Here is an 18,866-nt window from a genome sequence, read left to right as displayed (position 1 = left end):
CACTTGACGGTTTCATTGCACGCATATACTGCATTTGGACCTTGTCAAAATTAATTCACAAATTGAATGTGAGTTTTTTATCCATACAAATCTTAGCAAGACAGAACTTTTTAGAATAAACGTCATCGAGACTATTTGCAGTAAAATCATAACAAGACATTTTTCTCCATGTCCATTCTAAAGCTTTTTTATCAATAAGACTCTATCAAAGTTCTTTTTTCAGTCAGTTGAAAAATGTGTTTGTAATAATGTGCAAACTGTAAGTAGGCAACACCTTATGCAATGCACCAACCACCTTGGCTCCCAGGATATCCAGAAAGACTCTATAAATAAGTGTAAACTTGAGGCATGCTTGCAGGACAAATCAAATTAAATTTTAGGCAAGTGTTCTGTTCAACATAGGGCAGAGCAAAATTCTTCCTGTTTTTTCTGTGGGAAGAGATGTTATTTTGACCAAGCATTCTAGCAAATGTTATAATTCTGATGATATATATAATAATCAATCTTAAATATTGTAATTTTAGCATCTGGGTAGTTTTTGCCATTTCATCCCCTTAGATATATCTGTGTATAATACTCTTCATTGGATGGTTGATATGAATGTGTTTCTGTCTATGGATCACTTTCAGAATATTTGCCCCAGCTTAATTAGTGGTGTAATTTACACTGGCCATCAAATGCATGGCTTTGTAAATAGATAACTCCTAAAGACCCTTCAGGATGGCTGCCAGAATATTGCTAATAGAATATGGCTTTGCTGGAGTTTTAATAATATGGGTATTCCTGTGCATAACCTAATGAATCTCAGATGTTTTGCAAACTTAGGACTGTTCAAATCAGAAAAGGAATAGGGCATTGCGGTGGGGAATGGGGACCTGTTTTGTGGAGGACCTTCCAATCTGTTGACTCCCCAAGGTTTTGCAATCTCCGTGATGCATCACATATGCTTTTCACTGTCTTCTTGTCCACTGACTGTGTTTAAATGTGAAAACATAGGAAAGGTTCCGTGCTGAGTCACACTGCAATCTATTAAGTACATCAGACTGGTATGCCAGGTTGGTTAAGTTCTCCTCTTGATAAGGGTAACAACAGAAAAATAGAGGTATGAGGAGGAGGACAGTGAGTGTCAGGCTTACAAGTGGTGCAAGACAGATGGCCAGCCGGCTCCTCAACCTCAAGGTGCAGATAACCTGCATCCGACTTGAAGTGGTGACAGTCTGTCCCAGGCCATCTCATCTCATAACCTGAATCACTATGAACCCCAGCAAAGTTAACAAAGTTTCATTTGAGCCACACAAGTCAGCTCCATAAGTGGAATGAGATAAAACAAGATTGAAAATGCCATGCGGGAAGTGCAGTGAGGCAACAGGAACAAGGCAGAGGAAGGCAGCGTGAGCTGATGCTGACCCAGATGGCAGCAGGTCATGTCTGTGACCGTCTGGCATGTGTCTGGCCACGGGAGTGTTGTTCAGGTTAGGCCATATGCCTCACATTTCTGCTTGTTATTCTCACGCAGTTGTAATTTGAATTGTTATCCTGCAAACTAATAAGAAAATCCCAGCCACCTCTGTAAGTTGAGGCAAGGTCCTGGTTGGCATAGCAAGACAGAAATCAATTGACTTTTTTAGAGTTGCACTTGCTAATGCCAACAATGTAATTTGTTTTATTAGTCTGTATGGGCTTGATCTAACTCTTGCTAAAGTCAAGGAGTGAATGCAGAGCCTGTCCTGACAGTCAGCCTTATCACCATCAGGAGAGATGGGGTTCATAGCATTTTATGCCTGCTGCCAAGAATTAATTGTGTTCAAGTTAATGCCTGAGTTAAGATTAAGCTCTACTTGATTGACAACTATTGCTATGGCAGGAAGCATAAACCACAAGGAGCTAACTTAGAAATTAGCTATTTTGTCTGGATCACCTTCAGCAGATGAGAAAAGAAGAAATCCTTGGCTGTTCTGTTGAAATGCACCACAGTGTGTGTCAGGGCTGTAAACACGTCCACTGCACAGAAATTGTTGTCACGAATAACAGTAAGTGGCTGTTGGGGGCTGTGCTACAAAGGGGCAGTTAAGAAAAAGGGCTTCTCTGGTGGCAGCCGAGAAATAGGCAGAGCGTGTTGGCAGGGGTAGAGAAAGGAGGGCACAGGGAAAAGGCAAGGCAGGGAGTCAGCTGGTGTAGCCATCTGGGAGAACATGGCAGGCTCGGAGTGACTGGCCGTAAAGAGGCAGATCAATTCAGGAAAAATTAAGACTTGAGTCATCAACATATCTGTGCGTATGAGCAAAATCCCCAAGGGGCAGAGCAGAGCCTGGCTGGGGGTAGACTGAGAACCTGGAGAGAAGGAATGGAAAGTAGCAGCAGCTGGTTTAGGAGTGGGCAGTGGGTGATGTGAACCTTTACGCTGGGTGTCCAGTGAGGTTTCCCCTGCTGTCTTGTAGGTTCTGTGATGAGAATTGCTTCAGAGTTCGATAATAATCAGAACTTTAACATTATATCCCTGAATAATATATTAGGTGTGCCCCTGTTCTTACTATTTTCTTGGGTTTGTGCCAAGTCTAAGATAGGTCAGATTAAGCATTCAAAAACTTCAGCAGGGTCTGTCTGCTCAGTGTCTTTGTGGCCAAGTGGTCAGGGAACATTAGAACATTGGAACATAGAGCACTGGAGGGAATGAAAACAGCAGCACTTCTGAGAAATGTTTCCTTCATTGTAAATGTATTTTGTTGATTTTTTGCTCTAGTTTGTTTTATGAGTTAGGAATATAGATGCAGGGACAGTTTCTGGCTCAGAACCTTCACTTGGTAAAAAGTGGCCAGGGATCCCACTCTTGGGCTTAGACACACGAAAAACCTAAAGTGCCCCTTGTCTTTGTTTTGTTTTGGTGCAGTTGTTCAAAATGATGCTAGGTGTACACAGGGCGTGTTGATGCTAGGCCTTGTGGGTGAGTCTGTCCAGAGGCTGAATAAGCCTGCCTGACGCCCTAGTACTACCTAAAGTGTCTATATTGGAATAAGCAGCAATATTATTTCTTTTCATGAGATTATTATTAATTACAAGTATTACTATTTCATTGCAAAGTGCAGCTTAGGAATTGCAACATTTTCCATTTCTCCCTTGGCTCAGGATCTCATGGCATTTCAGATTAGACTGGGAAACACTGTCAGGAGGGAACAGAAGGGACCTCACAGGCGAATGAAGGCATCAGTCTCCGTCAGAAGAGCATTTATGAACCACAGGCTCCCCAGTGCTTCTGAGCAGTCGGCTATGCAAAGCCGTCAGCGCACTGTGCACTGCCATGCTCCTGTTTTGTTTTGAGCCTGAGCATGACAGTTCCACCACCTCGATGCAGTAGAATGGTGCATTTGAAACGATGCCTGTGGGATGGTTGTCTTGTACTGGAGCAGCTCCTGCTGCATTTCTGCAGGTGGTACCGCACTGTCTGGCTCAGGCAGAGGCAGCATTGCTGAGCAGCTGACTGACGGTAGTTCCCTGATAGCGCCTGTGAGAACTCGGCAGGAGCTGCGAGCTGCTACCCACCAGGAACAATGGGCTGGACATTGCTTGCTGAGTGGTAGGTACCAGCTTCCAGCCACAGCTGATCTGAGCAGCACACCCTCAGCGAGATCCCTTTCCCCCCAGTCCCCTGCCTTGTGCGTGTGACTGCCAGCCCCAAACCTCCCTCCCAGAGCTGCCGTGCACACAGAGCAGGAGCTGGGGCGCAGCTGGAGGAGCGTGCTGTATCTCGGGTGCTGCCTGGTCAGCTGCTCATTGACGTGTCCCAGATCCCCGTCACAGTGTCCAGCTGCACTTGAAAGGAATTGAGAGGGGAAATTGCTGTAAAAGGGCTGCGCCTTCCCTGTCTCTCCTGAGGGTTCCAGTTCAGAATGTCCAGCTTGTTTAAAGCCTGAGCTCTTCGGGCAAGGAACGTGTATTATCTAGTTTGTATTTTATGGTAGTATATGAATGTTTTGTTATAATAACAACAACAACAATAATAATTAGGGCTGTGAGAGCCCTGGAGGGCTGGAAAGGAACCAAGCCCTGCAGGTTCTCTTGGATGTTCAAGTTTGACAAGGCTGAACCATCCAGGTTTAACCTCCATCGCTGGTGCCCTCTCTCACCCTACTGGCTACCATTACGACCAGGAAGTCTGCTTCTGTCCTCCACATGTCAGCTGGGAACTGGGATACCCTGGGGCTTCTCGAGGGAGGAACCCACAGTTACTGAGGAGGATGTGAGTGAAACTCACTGAACTTTCATGAATGTGGGCTGAGGGTCGTGAATCATCAGATCTTCAGCCAAGGCCAAGCCTGAGTGGGTCTGACAGTCTGCACAGAGCCATACTGAGATCTGGGATTGCAACACTGTCCTTTGTCCGTAGAGCTCTGGGATCTCTGGGTGAAAGTCCCCCTTCTATGTCATTTTAAAAACACTGTGAAGGCACTAAAACTGAATGTGTTAGGTAGTGCTATAGGTAATAGAAGCTGCCCTCTTCCAGAACCTTGGTCCCAACATCTTTCTTTGGATCTCCTGGCTGGGTGACAGCAGGATCTGGAACTGATACTGGAAAACAAAAATGAATTTTTTTCCAGATGTCCACACAGAAAACCTATGTGGACCTGGAAGGAAAAGATGTTGCTGATGCACCAAAGGGTCAACACTGATCATGTTCAAGATACTGTGCTGAACCGAGGCACCACGTGTATTTCCCAACAAGGTAGCCTGGCAATCATTGCATGGGATGGGGGTCCAGGCACTGCTGAGTTCTCCTGAGCTCTAATCCCAATTCCCACAGTGTTGCCTCAGCTAATCACTGCCTCAGTTTTCCTCACTTGTAAAATGTGGGGGTAATAACTGTGCATACCTCACAGAGGGCTGTGAGGATTCATTAATTAAATGATGTTCGGGAAGTGCTTTGAAGATGAAAAGCCCTATATAAATGCTGGGTGTTACTAGTGCTTAGTGAGTACCTTCACAGCCACAAGCAGGGTGTGCCTGCAGGAAGCAGAGCCATAGGCTGAGACTTATGGCTAAGTGCCTTTAAAAATAAATATGATCAGTAAATGCACTGGAGGTCAGCTTCCCTCTCCTGCCCCTTGGGGTGAGCTCCCACCTCAAAGGAACTAGGGTTTTTCTTTGCCTCCTCCACTTCTGGAAAACACAAAAGAGGTTTGGGAGTGCTGAGGAGAGAATTGTAGTTGTACTCGTGGCGGTGATGCTAGGAGTTAAGACATCGCAAGCAACCAGTTTAAACCAAGCAGGTACAAAAATCTATATGTTCAATGAGAAGGACTGTCCTAACAGGTACCAGAAGTCTTGGGGAGCGTGGGGTTAGGGGAACAGCGGCTCTCTCAAGCCCACTTTGCCAGAAAAATGTGTGGTTCCTTATGCTTAAATGCTAGGGTTGCATGCAAAAGCATTGTCACTATTAAGACAACCGCCCAAATGACATGCAGGTGGCCAGTCATGTATACAAGTCTCATGACTCCCTGTGCAGTCATACTAATTACATGCATACTTTAGGTATACGAAGGCGAATCTGTACTTGCTCCTTCATACGCATGTTTGAGTGGAAACATAGGTGCTGATTTCCTCTTCTTTTCTGTGCCCCTGGAAAATCTAGTATTTAATATTCACCTGACTAAGCAGAAATAAGAGAAAAGGGATTTTTGATTAGGTTAATTGTTTTTAATGACAGCCTGCCACATTTGACAGATCCCTCTTATGAAGCCTCCAGACAAACAAACTTTTCTTTCAGGTGTGTTGTGCATGTTTCTCTATTTAGGAGGCTGCGCTGAAGTTTCATTTTCTGAATTGGGCAGAGAGGTCACTTCTTTCACAATTCTCTGCAGATTTGTCTGGGAGTGACATACCTAAGCAATAATGTATGGCCTAGTGGAGATGTCCAGGTGGAACAAATGGCAGAAACTGATACAGTAAAAGCTGCATTTACTAGCCTAAACAAGACTTGATTGTAGAAAATTAACAACTCGAGACCAAACTTTGAACCAGTCTCAAATGTTCCTGTATAAGAGATTGAGGCAAATCCTGGAAATTCTCCTGAGATAAATGTGTGAAGTGTTTCAAAAGCAAATGCTACTTATTAAATGGTTTGTAACTCTAAAATGCATCAGACGTACCATTGGTTCTTTATATTCTAAAATTATCCAGAAAAGAAGGCATAAATATCCAAGTCATATCTAAGACTGAGGCCAGGGTGTATCTATCATGCTAGGAATACTGTTGGACTGCTGAAGGGGACATGCAGAAAGATCAACAGGAACGTGTAGACATTACACGGGGAGATCAGACATCCTGGATTTGAGAAGACAGAGGCCTGTAGGGAGCAGCCAGTGATTAACAGGTTCTGCTCTGTGTGCAGTCTGGAAGGAGTTTTATTTCATTCATCCTGGAATGCCCTCTTGGTTTGTTCCTTCTTATCATAAAGCATATCAGGTAGCTTGGTCATGCACTGTAACACACTGAGCACCAGGCTGGGACACAAGAGTACTGCCACTGGCAGGTTGTGATACTTTAAATCTTTGTGCCTCAGTTTACCCGTTGATTAAGATGATAACCTTCCCAGAGTGTTGTGGTGATTAATTATTAATGTTAGTAAAGCGTTTTGAAGATGAAGAGTGCTACATGCAGGCTAAAGATATTAATTACCTCAGAGTCATGATGAAATTTGATATTTACATAATGAACCAGTCATGGAAGAGGTGCAGAGATGGTCTCTCCTGCTGAACAGATTCTTCTAAATCAGCTATCTCTTCCATCATCATTATCTAAATCAAATCAAATCCTTTTTTCCATGGGGAATCTGCTTTTGGAGCTAGCAAAGCCCACATGCTCCATGTGAGACTCCCAGGATGGCAAGCAGCCATGGTACCTTTGCTAATTTCAGTCCCTGCCCATGAAACTCACCTCACCCAGAACTTGTTTCAACTTCTCCAGCTGTTCTTGGCATGTGTTGAGATTTCATAAAGTTGATGCCATCAACTCCCACACATATGGCAAGAGAGAGTGAGAGAGAAAACCCACACACAGTAACTAATATATAGGGAGAAGAGGTATTTGCATGGGAGAGCACAAACATGAGGCTTTTCTAGCTGGCTCCAATGGCTCTTGACTGTTAATGCCAAGATGCAAAGGGATATGCAAATTAGGAGGATGACTCAGAGAGTCCTTTCCAATGCATAACTCCAGGAAGACGCATGATGCTTCGAGCAGGGCCACTTGATTAATTTATACGGAGGTCAGCTGGCTAATTTTCACTGCAGTCCACAGTGTGGTGTGAAGCAGTGTCATCGCTTGGACTCTGCCGGAGTTGGCAGGTAGCACGTGGCGGCTTCACGGCTGGGAGCTGTGGTTGCACATTACAGCTGCTTCCTGAGAGACGGGTGAGGAATGTAGAAGGTGACCATGTCTAGGCCATGGCAGAAGCTGGGAAGATCTTATTCATGGTCCAGATTCAGAATGCAGTCTACCCTTGAGTTAGTTTTGCTAAGACATTTTACCTGTGATACAGTAGTTTTATTCTCCTTAGATGTCCTTTTTCCGTTTCCTTTGGAGGCAAGTGCATAATTTTTCAAACTTTCTCAGCCTGAGACTTGTTTTCCTTCCATAATTCATTATCAAGATGATACTAATGATTTGATAGATCCTTTAAATTTGTAATCTCACCCTACTTTCAACGGGAAAAATCTGGAAACTGCAGGCAAGGGAGAGTTTGAACAAAACCACAGAGTGCAGGCAATAACACCCATTTCCATACTCACATTTAGATGTGGGAAGATTTCCAGGGGAATCCACATTTATCTCCTAGAGCCAGGACTTCAGGAGGAGCATAGTTTTTTTCAGCACTGAGAAGTCACATGAAACTTTTGCTGAGGGTTTGGTCTGCCTGTTCCAGGACAACAAGCTGTGATGCTGGGGATAAGGCAGGAATCAACAATGCCAGGACTCAGTGCGACACACTTTCTGACACGGAATGGGGATGAATCTCAGGTTCCCCTGCTCACTTAGCCTCAAAGTCATTGGGTGCGAACGGACACTGGACATCTATCCAGACTTACTGCCACTGTGTTAACGAGGCGCTTGGCACTGTTCTTCCCTTGCCAGTCTCTTTCAGTAGCTGAGAACAGAATCAATTCCTTGGAGCTCCTCAGCCTCTTGCGCTTGCCGTGCCGTTTAGCACTGGTTATCTTCTTTGCTCTGCCTTGTTTAGCGCAGGACCCAGCCTATCAGCTGCACTTGCTTCATTAGTCACTAATGGCCTGCACACTTAGAAAGCATTTAAATGTATTTTATAGCGATTGAAAGACTACAGTGATATTTTGCTAATTATCTCACTGCATACCCAGAGAGCCCTGCAAAAGCTTGGCCACATTGTGGGGTTTATTGGACACCAAGCAGCAGGCCTTCCATTTCCTTTTCTATTTATACTCTCTGTTCTAATGAAAACCACAAATCTTTCCAGGTGACTTGTTTATTAAGTGAATTTAGAGCAGTTCACATTTGCATTTATTAATTTTCTAGAAAAACTGGTATTACTAGTTGCTTAGGTCTCTAACTGCTATCTCAGCTGCCATTGGATACCAGCTGCAGATCTTGGTAGTAGGGCTTTGTTGATGATTAAGCCCATGACGTGATTTTCAGTGGCATGGAGCACCTGCAGCTTCCTTCAGCTTCACGATGACCTGAGGAGGACTCAGCACCTCGGACAACACCTCTGCCTTGCGTGTGCAAAGCGAAAATAAATGCAAAAAAATCTTTAGGACCAGATTTTCAAAACTGTGTGCACAGAAGGGTAACTGTTTGTCTAACCTGAGCGTGCATCTGCTCTGATTTCTAATACCTTCAAGGTAATGGCACATCTGAATTATTCTTATGAATTGCATGTTTAAGCACAATGTGAGAGCCAAGTCCTAAAGCTACTCATGTCCCAATACATGAACATGAACTGATTTTATTTTTAATATGAATGTTTGGGTTTCTGAGCTTAGGCACTGAATTTTGATATGCCCTTATCTGAAGAACTCTCTGTAGTACCTTCTCCCCAAGGTAGTACTCACAGATCCCTCTGTGCCCTGGAGTTTTGTTCTATGTTTCCTTGACTGCGTGATCAGAAATGCTCTTTCAGTAGTTTCACCTCATTTCTTTTCACTAATGATAGATCTTTTCTCTCTGCAAAGCCACCTTCAAATTCTTGATTTCTTTTACTGGGTCACTGTTAACTCTTCTATGCTCTACATAATAATGCTGCAGATTTCTTGTAGATAGGCATCATGCCAGTCTCCTTCATAGAACTGAATTACATCTTGAGCAGGTATGAACTTGGAACAATTCCTACCTCCCAGGTAAAATAACTCATCTGATGCATTGGCGTACCATGAGTTCTGCACAAATTGAAGAGGCTGGGAAGGTGCAAGGAAATTTTTCTAATTCATAGCTAAATTTCTTCTGATGAAGGATATGTGCAACCAACTGCAAGAAAACAAATGATTGCTCAGATTTATTTTCCACTGTAGGAATAATTGGTAACATTGTTCCTCTTGGCAAAGATGAATAGTTGGAACCAGACTATTTCACAGAGACAAAATATCCACAGGGAGAGATTTTTGAGGCAGTCATAGGATGCACCCTACAGAGTGTGATTCTCATGACATTAAAGCAGTGCTAATGGCATTGCGATTAACTTCTAATGAAAAAAGAAATGAACCTGATAAACACAGCATAAATGTTCTAAGGAAAGGGCAATAAAAATATTACATTTTAGGCAAGGTCTGGCTCTCACTAAAGCCAAAGGCGTTGAGCTTGCTGAACTTATCCAAAACAGGAAAAAGAATTTATGACTGTGGAAGACGAAGAAATACTGCCATGCATCTGAGCTGCTGAATAACACTGTACCACAGAAGAGATCCCCCAGAGTTTTGCAATAGTAACTGTTGTGTTACTTTGTGGAATTTTCTGATCCTTTGATAATGTTTCCTCTTTTTAACAGCAGAATCCACACTGCTTCTTGAAATGTTTTAGAATATTTTCCCTTATGCTTTTATCCTAGAGAAGGAGGCAGGATTGCATTTGGTATTTAGGACAGGGAGCTGGCAATCTGGATTCTTTTCAGCTTTGTCACTAACCCATGGTATGACTTTGGTCTACTCATTGTAGAGCACCATGGCTTAGAGAAGCTATGGGGGGTCTCTCTGTGCCTCGGGAAGGGCTCTGATGATGCCTACTAAAGGGACCACCTTTGCAAACTTGGCACTTGGCATTCCTAGCTCCTGCACTGGTTCTTTGCAGCCTGGGAAAAAATACTGCCACTTGCAGAACCCCAGGAAGCTGCGCTGAGGTACAGGTTCTCTGGGTTACCCACACATGCTTCCTTGACTCAGTCTATGATTGCCATGGAATTGTAACACCAGAGCTTTGTTTTACTTTACCTTACCTCCAATGTCAGACAAGCCTCGTAGTAAAGCAGGTGTCTATTTAGAAACAATGAAAATTCAACATTTAGATACTAGACTGGGAGTAAGTAAATGAGTAAAATGTGAACACGTAAAAACAATTTCAATTCTGGCTTAAATTTTGCAACCAGGGGCCGGAGGTTTTAAGCTATCCTCACTGGAATCTCAAAGAATGTACACACACGCAGGCACTGGGATCCGTTAGTCCCAGTTCTGAACATACGCCATGCTCCATCCTTCTTTGGGCAACTCTTTGAAGTTCTCCACACTTTTATTCCCTAGAAATTAGGTTTTATAATATAAATGTGTCTCTAATTGGCCTTTACCAAAGCCAGCAGCAATGGATATTTTGCCAGTGGTTCCTCTGGGTTTAGACCTAATTGACCTCTATAAGTACACCTGCCAGCCCTTCCTGGGAACTAGGTGCCTTATTATTTCTGCCTTCCTCCTAGCCAGCCTGCTGGCTACTGCTTCCCACCCACTCTGAGCTGCTCCCTTTGTTTCTTTAGAAAGAATTATTAGTGTTATTCAAGACATTGGTTATACACAGATTCTATTAAGTTATGATTTGTGATGTTACCAGTTTCCCACAGAGACTTCTATATGCCAGTCTATATGAATATAGGTTACTGGTTGGATAACAAGTTGCTTGGAGAGGACTTGTCTATGGGAACAGGAATTCCTCAGTTTCATCCTCTGTCCCAGTCACATAGGCTAAAATTTTCAAAACCCTTCAAAGATACTTAGTTTTTGATGTCTGCCTTGAAATGAGTCACTGAGCACCTCAAGGTTCAATTGACCTGATTTGATTTTGGGCACTTGTCTTGAAGTGAGGTCACTGTCACTGGGTACCTTGAGATTCCCCTGACTTTATTTGGATTTTGAGTGCTTGCTCTGGGGGATGTACACACGGGAAGCCACAAGCTAAATAAAAATACGGGGGTTTTGTAAGTGCCTTCAACTTTAAAATGGAACTTTCAGTTTCTAAAGGCTGGCAGGGAGTTAGTTTTGAGTCAGTCTTTGTGTGGTCATTTTTATTCTGGAATGAGAGTGTTCCTGCACAGAATTACACTAAAATGTTTTGTCAAGAGACATTGTCTTTTGTTTCCATGAGTTTGCAAATATTCCCAAACAAGTTTGATGTAAGCCAGCAAGACCCAGCTTTTATCCTACCGAATAAAAGCACCTCCCTGAACAACATAAACTCTGGGCTAACTCAGAGCGCAGGGAGCTGCCAGCGCGGGGTGTGCTCCTGCCCTCCCGGCCGTAAGTCCCAGGCTTTTTGCCACGGCTCAGACAAGGCAGTTTGCGGCTGCTTCAGGGGGTCTCCGTATAACACTGTCACAACATCGTGTTTTGATGAGACTTGAATAAACTTTCGAAGTTACCTGCATTCCTCTGATGAAGGGCATTATATGTGCATAGTTTGTTTGCATTGTTGCCTAATTATGAACAGCAATTAAGACTTCATACCTACAATTGCCTTGAGTTCTTTACTACTACTACCAGCAAGGCATACAGCAAAATCTGTTCTTTATCCAAGTGCTGTAGAACAAGCCACTTCCATCAGCCTCACATCTTCAACTGACAGCAGAATGGCCCAGACCTGAAGCAGCTGACTCGATGACACTGTGATTGTGGCTTACGTGTACCTTAGCAGAGATTGTACACACCTTAGCAAACTGAATTAAAATGATAGTGCACAGGCATCCAGCACATACCATCAAGCCTGATTCTGCAGATCCTCAGACCATGAGTGAGCTTACCCACAGGAGCAGTCCAGTCTGGGGACTCCCACTGATTACAACACTGCAGTGAGATGATTTGCATACAGAAAATTATTCGTGTGGATACGTTCTTGTATTTATTCCGTCCTGTAGTCCCTAGGTACCATCAACTGTCAGTGACCCTCCTGGAGCTGGCAGTGTTCTGGACTTCATCGTATCCCATGCATCAGTCCTAACTCAGCGATTCATTTAACTGTGTCAGTAAGATTCATACATACCTTTAAGTGATTTGTGGAATGGGGAACGCACAGAATACATTATGCACCTCTAATCTACAATTTAATTGTGCTTTGAAAACGGTGCTCTCGGTAAAGAATAAAGCCAATGCTACTTTTTTTTTTTTTTTTTCCTGATTCTATTAGGTTGGATCAGATTGGGAAATCTGTGTGCAGGGGAGTAAGGAGGCAGGTACAAGCAGTCAGTGCAGGCGGCTTTAGTGGCACTGTTTGTAAGAGCTCCCCAGAGCTGCGCGCTGGGGGCCGTGACGGCTGACACACAGCAGCCAGAACACAAATGCCTTACTCGAGCATGGCAGTTACTCATAAGAGTAGTTACCTTGCAGCCAGAGGGACTGAGCAGGGGTTCTATGTTATATTATTATGTTTGTTGCTGATGTCTGTACATTGCAATCGGAGTTGGAGGCAAACCAGAACATGGCCGTGTTATTTGGACAAAGAGTGCAGCAACAGCCCCTCCTTCACAGATGGCATCTCTTGAAAAATGCTCGTTTTCTGACTCTGCTGGGGACTTTTGCAACAATATATAGTGACTATATTCAAATGGGAAAGTCTCCAAATGGTGACTATAACTTCAGTACAAAGTATTATTAATAAATGAATTGACTTTGGTTTTATTAGCTAGAAAAATAAACCTAGGCTCATGTTGTTTGAGTGAAACTCAAATGAGGACAGACAACATTAAGAACACAACTAGTATAGAAACTACCACACAGTAAATCAAAGAACAAGAAAAGTACATGGCTATTAACGTTCTACTATAATATTCCTCACAACCTCTCTGCAGTGTGGAGAACTGCAAGCCAACATTTTTCAACTGCCCTAAAGAATGTGAAATGTAAATGTTTAGAAGAGCGTTTTTCTTGCCAAGCTGAGAGTAATCATAAACATCGGCTTCTAATACAAACATTTTAAAAAGATGCACTCCTTGCTGCCAGCTTTTGAGAGCAACACCATTTAAATTAGATTGGAGTCTCCTTGAATTCTTGACACTCCATTGCTGCCTTTTATTTGCCAAAAATTGCTGGATTGATGTTATGCTTGAATTTAAAGTATGAACTGCAGCTTTATTAAATATGCTGCTTAAATGTCATGTGGATAAACAATAAATTACCTGCCTAGGATTCATTTTGAGGACAGGCCTAAAGAAAATCTTGAGGGAAAAGAATGATTGTTTTAATTATGATACTTTATTTCTGTGGCATCATGAACGTGCTTGGTATTTTCCTGTCAAGTGGAGTTTACGGATTTGCTGAGATGTAACTTTGCCATAGCTAGTAATAGACTAAAAGCAAACCATGACTTACTTCTTACTGTACCCTCTCCACCTTTCAGCTGAGAAGTCTGTAAATATCATTGATAAACCAGTGCCGTAAACTGCCATTACAGACTTGGTTTTGGTAATACTGAAATGCTGATGCTGACAGCATGTAATTGCTTCACGGTAACGTACTACCATTATTTACCGGATAATCTTAGCCAAAATGTTCACATCTAGGGAAGCTGAAATGCTTTGTGAGCTAGAACTAGTTTCAACTGACTGCTTTAGTTATATCACCATGAAATTCCAAACAAATCAAACTATTCGATTTTAGCATTTTCAAAGTGAAATGTGTTAGCTTTTGGATTCAGAGTTTCCATTTTAGTTTAGTGCTTAATTATATTTTTAGAAACCCTTAAAGCAAAATTAAATGTTTGAATCAAAGCATTCCCTTATGAACCAAACCCTCTTTTTTGTCACTGCCGCTGGTGAACCAAACTTAGTATATTTTTAGAAAAAAGAGATGTTCCTGATCACAACCCAAAGCATCTCCTTATACAGTGTTCACGTTCATCACATTCATTTTGCACCATGATAGCAGATGGACTAGAGATGACATGGTAATTAGTGGGTCATGGCTATTCATCTTTGTGGTTCTTGTTTTGATAAAGACTTTGAAATAACTTTGGAAAAATATGTTCTTAGCTAAACTTTCCAGGTTTTACATGTAGCCTGCTGCTTGTTTGGAACCGCTTTGTTAATTTAAAAAGAGGATTTTGAAAGGAAAAGAAAGCAGTTGTAGGTACCAAGCCCAGGGAAGTAGGTACTTAAAATAGGACCGAAAAGTTAGTACTGTTTTGAAAACCTCATTACTGAAATAGCAGTGCTACGCAGTGAAATCATGAGATTTCGTTTTCAAAAACAGTAACACATTTTTGGTTCATTCCTTTCTTCCTTTTTTTATTTGTGCTTTGGGATGATCACATGCTACATCTACAGACTACTTCTGCAAGTATGGTAGCTAGAACTGTCCAGCTGCCCTGTTCTCTCCTGGGTAAGCCCCATGCGAGAACAGCTGAACTTGACTGTAAGGCTTATGGTGAAAAGCCAGGAGAAAACACATTGTCACTATAAGCAGGAGATGTCTGCAGAAGACAGTGTTTGAATCAATTTCCTCTTTTTCTGTTTTGGTTGCTACAGAAACAAATAGGATCTTTAGATGAAGTTAACGACTGTTACCTATGTCAAAGAAACAGAGACCAAGAATGAGGGTGAGTGGGGAGAGGACCAGCCAAGCCTCACGGGGTGGAAACACGGGAAAAAGACCCAGCAACAGAGAATAAGAGGATGTGAGCTGTACTGCGCTTGCAATGAAATAATGGGGAATTTTACCATTAAAGCAGAACCAAGTTGTTCTTTCAGGTAAGAAAAGTGCTGCAAATTACAAATACAGAACTCCAATTAAGAGGTTAAGACAGGAAACTGTTTTCTTCCCAGGATGAGCCAAGAAGCTGCAAAATCTGTCCCTAAACCTGTGTATTCTAGCCAAGCTGTGGCAGAAGTCTTGCTTCCAGCATCCCTTGAGAGTGTGTTTACTTCACATTAACATTTATCATAGTTCTCCCACCGCTTCCTTGAGTTCTAGTGGCCTTCCCTCTCTTTTCCATGTGAGTGAGTGCCTGCACTGTAATCCAAAATATACTGGAGTCAACAGATGTCTTTGCATTGTCTTTAATAGGTTTTGATTCAGAGCAGAGACGTTATAGTTCTTAGGTTTATAATTTGTTTTGCAGATAAATTGGGACATTTTGATGTTGTTTTGATCTGAACCTCAGATAGCCCTAGAAATAACAGAAGCAGCAAATATATAAAACAAAGTTCATGCCAACGTGACAACCAAACGAGTTTATATATGTCATCCCAACACAAACAGGATCTTGGTGGCAGAACTAGGAATGAAAGCTGAGTGTCCTGACTTCCCTCCTTGTGCTTTCACCGTTTGGTCATGCAAACTCCTGAAAATTATCATAAAATTGTGCAAAGAGTAACATCCGGCAGAGACCAGCTCTGCCTGGCTCCTATGAGCTTGCCAAGGCGGTTGGGGTAGTGAGGGAAGAGACACACAATTCATTTTAAGAAGGTTTTTTTCCCCCTTTTTGTCATCTTCTTTGTGGTGGTTTGTGAAATGCTGGGAAGGAACAGTACAATGAACAGAAAATGTTCCAAGGAAACCAGCCTTCTCCATGCCATTGCCCAACAAGCACCCAGTGTACCAACCACGGAGCTTTGCATAGGAGTGTATGACACACATGGGGACTATGAATTCTGCTGGCATGAGGCCTCCCTTCCCTTTTGAATTCACAGAGCAGAGAAAGGGCAGAGAATCAGAGCCTCTCCCTGCCTGGTCGAGGCTCTCCCTCACCTCCAATACAAATACAGGTGCAAAATTATCAAGTCGATAGTTTTTTTGCATAATTTGGAGCCATAAAATGGAAGCTGCCTTTGAGCATTTGGCTCTTCCTCTCTTGCAAGTTAGGGCCAGATGCAAAAGAGGACTTAAGCACCTACAACTCAGTAGGTTCCTCCCTGCTCAGGATAACATTTCTTCCAGTACCAGCAACTTTATGTCTAGACATGCCCAGAAATGCTGTGTTCTGAGCAGCTTAATACAGAGTTCCCACCTAAAACCCACTGGGATCCTGAAAGAAGTAAAGGAGTGTCTCTTTTCTCAGGACAGCCAATTCAGATGGAATATTGTGCACAAACCTGCACCTGCAGGACCCATCCCCTCACATGATACACTCGTAACTTTCTTTTAAACTTGACCAGGTGGGAGAGGTGCTACCTGGCTGGACGGCTTGGTTTTGACTGCCAGAGCTGAGCGGGGCGAGAGTTGTCCTTAGCCATTTTGCACCAGGGCCCAGGCCTGCCCCGGTCTTGTGGGATTTGTCTAGGAGAATAAGGATTCCCGCTGGGAGTGAGATTGTAAATCTGAGTTTCCAACACAAAGAAGAAACAAAAACGCAAGCCCCTTTCAAGGAAAACATAAATGTAGAGAAATAAAAGAAAAAACAAAAAACTGAAGAAACCACAGTTATTTTGCTGGCTAATATCATGAAGACATGATAGTACTTGCAGCTTCCTGCTTGGACCTGGCTTGCTCCAAAGTTATTTTGTGTGTTAATCATGTGGTTTAGATGATGAAGATTAGGTCTGAGTGAGCTGATTCAGATAAAAGGGGAAAAGGCAGCAACCAAACCTTCACCCAAAGCTCTAACCTAAACTTTTCTAAGCTTTGAATAAAATGCAAAAAAGTATTCTCTTTTCTTTATTATTCCTTTGTTTTGCAATTAAGATTTTATTTAATGGTACTATTTTTCATTAGCTGTAGTTATTCATTCAAAGCTTTGACAGTGCACAGTGCTGTAAGGACAGCTGTTATCACTGCAAACACAAAGGTACACATTTCAAGTTCACAAAAATACATTTCTGTCCCTTTTCCTGAACTGGGATTTTTAATGGGTTTTTTAATCCTTTTTACTGCTTCCAGTGTATCTACCACCATGCTACAGAAGTCTCTGCCTAGTTTTGTTTTCTATGCATCCTGGTCTGGAATGTTCAGTTACAGATTTCCTGATAAAGACTGCAGCCGACAGCTAGCAATTTGGCCAATCTTCCTTAAAAAATAGGTGTACAAGATCATGTTCCAAAACCTAAATGGAAATGTGTGAGTGGTCTGATTCTCAAAACAAACTAAGAGTTGCTTGCTGCTTGGTAATTTTAAAAATTAAAACTATGTCCTTTAGCACTTTACTACGTAATACTTTTAGATACCTATTTTTAAATGGTTGTCTCAGCTGATGGTGTACTTTTGTGCTGGATTTGCACATATTTGGTGTGTGGTGCACAAGGGAAATAATGCACTGACTCCATTTATGCACAAGCTGGACAACTCTTTGCAGATGTCAAATAGATGCATAACAAGCCTGATATTTGCTCATGCGGACATTAGGCATAGAAGTATAATTGTTGTAACTACTGGCCTCATCCTCCATTGCTTTTAAGTTATGCAGTCAGAGAGCCTGGCACTTCCAGGTGTGCTAGACAGCATTTTACACACCCTGTGGGCTTGCTACGAGTCCATGGGTTTGACTGCCCAGCCAGTCATAAGACAGTGGGGAATCAGGCTCCAGGTATCTCCTATAGGAACACTCCTGTTTAGAGAATCGAATCCCCTGTGTTACAGCCCGTTCTAATACACCAGTGTTTGGGAAAGCTAACTGGAAATGCCCGTAACGGACTGGCTGTGGGGGGCAGGTTACCGGTCAGGCAGATACCATAACATCAGGCATTTCACAAGACGGCTGGACCTTGATCCTTCCAAAGTGCAGGCAAATAAATGAGATGCGCAAATTAGGAGCCTTGCTCCTTCACTGCAGTCACTGGCAAGAGGCAGGTACCTTCAGAGAGAGGTTGATCTTCCCAAATGTTAAGGAAACAGGGATTGTAATAGTTTAGTAACATTAATCCAAGCCTTCAAGCCTTAGATACGAGTATATGCAAAATAAAGTCTCACAGCAGGACACCAGACTGTGGCAAGCACTGCTGTTCAGTTGGTTGATTCTTTTGCACACCTGCGATTACTGGTCTTGAGTGGGTACGAGGAAGGGAGCTACTTTTCCTGACCGCTGCTGCTTGTGCAGTGGTTCAAACCCAACTCCAGCCAGGATATCTTGAAAGCGGAATGAGTTAGCCAGCTCTAGTGAGTGACTTCCATCCTTCTAAAGAGTCTTGAATTAACATTTGATTTTTTTGAATGCTTCTTCTAATTCAACCACAGAATCTTCTGAGAACTTCAGCCATCACTAATTAAGATGTGCAACCATTTCTCTGTGGTTCATCTCTGTACTTAGCAGTTTTTCCTTTAGTGGGACTTGGTGGTGCAAAGGGTCTGTGCTGAGGTGAATGCCATCCAGAGAAACACATGGACTAATGAACTCTACACTTTTATATTAACTCTCTTGCCCCTTCCATAGTTAGGAACAGTACTGTGCCCTCAGATTTAGTGTGAAAACAAATAACCCACTTCAAAAATAAACTGCCCTAGGAAGTA

At 42.7% G+C, this 18,866-nt stretch overlaps 1 long non-coding RNA gene across 18 annotated transcripts in view; it reads left to right on the top strand.

Annotated features, from left to right (window-relative positions):
* LOC130155667 (uncharacterized) overlaps window positions 1–18,866 on the top strand; it is a 153,641-nt gene that overhangs the window by 132,584 nt on the left and 2,191 nt on the right. For 16 of the 18 annotated variants that reach the window (XR_008824152.1, XR_008824161.1, XR_008824160.1 and 13 more), the window contains one exon: window positions 14,954–15,175. This is a non-coding gene — a long non-coding RNA (uncharacterized LOC130155667). Of the gene's footprint in view, window positions 1–3,014; window positions 3,572–9,746; window positions 12,454–14,953; window positions 15,176–18,866 lie in introns of those variants that run through there. The other 2 variants (XR_008824169.1, XR_008824167.1) reach the window with 2 other exon arrangements.

This window comes from Falco biarmicus, chromosome 10, assembly GCF_023638135.1.
Source record: "Falco biarmicus isolate bFalBia1 chromosome 10, bFalBia1.pri, whole genome shotgun sequence".
NCBI classification, from domain to species: domain Eukaryota; kingdom Metazoa; phylum Chordata; class Aves; order Falconiformes; family Falconidae; genus Falco; species Falco biarmicus.
Note: the sequence above shows the minus strand (reverse complement) of the source record. Positions and strands in the feature narration are given on the sequence as shown.